This window comes from Penaeus monodon, chromosome 3 (assembly GCF_015228065.2).
Source record: "Penaeus monodon isolate SGIC_2016 chromosome 3, NSTDA_Pmon_1, whole genome shotgun sequence".
In the NCBI taxonomy this organism is placed as follows: domain Eukaryota; kingdom Metazoa; phylum Arthropoda; class Malacostraca; order Decapoda; family Penaeidae; genus Penaeus; species Penaeus monodon.
This window is the reverse complement of record NC_051388.1, coordinates 7,176,888-7,179,387: the sequence shown is the minus strand read 5'-3', so window position 1 is coordinate 7,179,387 and position 2,500 is coordinate 7,176,888. Positions and strand designations below refer to the sequence as shown.

At 41.9% G+C, this 2,500-nt stretch overlaps 1 pseudogene; it reads left to right on the top strand.

Moving 5' to 3' along the window:
* The window catches only part of LOC119591324, a 1,490-nt pseudogene extending 45 nt beyond the window's left edge, over positions 1 to 1,445 (top strand).
* Positions 1,446 to 2,500: the final 1,055 nt, after the last annotated feature.

Genomic DNA, 2,500 nt, shown 5'->3' with positions numbered 1-2,500 from the left:
CTTGGCTGCTGCGGCTGCTGGGGATCATTCCCTTGGCGGACACGGGCATTTTCATGGACATTTCCCTCCCGCCGGGCAAGGGCACTTCCCTCCTGTCGGGCATGGATTTAGGCCCAACGCGTTCAGCTTCCCACACGGAGTACATGGCTTCAGACCTGCCGCCGTCCACCGCCCCGTGCGACCTGTGGCACCTGTGCGACCTGTGGTGCATCAGCCGGTTCCCGTGGCCCCGGTGAGTCCCCGGGCCCTTCTAGTGTGGCAGCATTTCGTCAAATGACAATATTCAAGGATGATAAAAGTAATCTGCAGAACTAAATCTTTCGTCATAACGAGTGAGATTGTTCCCACTTGCCTGAGTCGATTTCCTTTGCCAGTATATCCCCTCCAATCAAATCTAATAGACTAATGACAAAATATTTTCGCTTCAATTCCAGGTGCACCGAGGCCGAAGTGGACCTGTGGTGCCCCAGTCAGTTACCTCGGGCGTCCCGGTAAGTGTCGAGGTCCCTGACGCTGCATTCAGAGCTGCTTTCACACCATGAAATGACTCATGTATATACATATATTGATACATATACATATACATGTATGTATATTTTTTATATGCATGTAAATATACATATATATATGTATGTAAATTTATTCATATGCATGTAATGGCGAGGTGCTTCTTCTCACCTTTTGAAGCAATCTTTCTTGTCATATCGAGTTAAATCATTCCTGCTGTCGATGTCCATTAAGGAAATCTCCCCTAACTCCAACCATTCTTTTCTCACCCACCACAATGGCGGTTCGGACGACTTCAGGTGGACCAAAGGCTGGGCGACAGCGAGTACCACTTCTCGTGGCGCCATGACGGCAGCAAAACCTACACGTGGGATGGCGCCAACCAGTACTGCGGCAACCTTGGCTCCGGCTGGCAGGGTATCAGCATCGAGACTCGTCAAGAGGACAGTCTCGTCAGAGAGGCGATTACAGAAGGTAATATTTCAAGCTCATCCTCTCTCTTGTGTTGTGGGATCACACTCAAACTTTCAAGGTCGAGACTCGAATCCACGAAGCTATGAGTATGCAACTTTGCTAAATACGTGCATTTTTATCTTTTAGATCATCTACCATGGATTTGGACCAGGTCAAATCAAGAACCATGCTTCGCCTGGGCTTCAGGTGAAGAATTCGTGGGTCTCACTGGTCTCACACCGGCGGGTAAGTGCCTCCTGGCTTTTTCCTTTTACTCAAACCAAGAGGCTACTTTTGTCGAAAACTCTTCTCACTTACCAATGTGATCACCAGGAATCATCGACCACAACCAGACACCGAGAGGGGAATGAGAACTGCCTGGGGGTTCCAACAACGTCTACGACGACGGCATCAAGTGGCACGACATCGCCTGCCACCACGACAAGGCATCATCTGCGAGCGCAAAGTCCAGAGTCCATGGATGAACACAAATACACGCACAAACACGGAGATGCACATACATCAATGTGTAGTGTGTGTATTTATATATAGATATATGATAAGCCCAATACAAACTTATTATAAACTATATGAATCTAAGTATTATGTTTATTGCCATTTTCCAATTACCAGAAACACAACAAAACTAAGTATTCTAAATGATTATATTGATATCGTTTGAAATGAAGTTTTTCAACCTTATATTTACTTACATTTTCATCTCCATTCTTAGTCACTAGACATATTCCAATGAATTACGAGTATGTGTGCGACACGCACCCACTCACTTCACGCATACACATACACACCGTGTACACACGCACGCACATACATATATACATATATATATATATATATATATATATATATATATATAAAGTATAGAATGAGGTTTAGGAATAATCAGTCCTTTAGTGTTTAGATCAGCTTTTCTACACAAATGTTCAGTTATATATTTTTCGTCCCATTATTGCAGACTATGTGGATGTATTGTTTGTGATTTTAGTCTTGGATAATGTTCACTTAGATGTATTGCTACTGACCAAAATCTAGAAGAGTATACTAATCTAACACGACAGAAATTTAAAGTATATTTACTCCAGATTTACTAAGATAATTAGAAGTGACATTCGCTATCAATAACATAACTAAGCAAGACATACTTTTATGTCATAAATTTTCTGTCAACGATCTATAATAAAACCTATTTCTGAAGAACTAGAAGCAAGGGTTAGGTAAAATATTTGTAGTAATTAAGAATATTCCATAACTAATCTATACTAACATATTTAGTATAAATTAATCTTTCATTCGGGGACAATGACTCATCAAAAATCAAGAGCCTATCTGAAACAACATTAGGTTCCACAATTCTACCTGCTATATCATTACCCAATGGGAAATGTATGCCTGGAACTGGTACTCTGTCATAGCTACTTCAACAGGGCGCATCAAACATTCTGACAGTAAAAACAACTTGCAAAGAGGGACTAACTATTTAGTGTAACTAACCTGTCGTCAGAGACAATTTCAGCGCCTG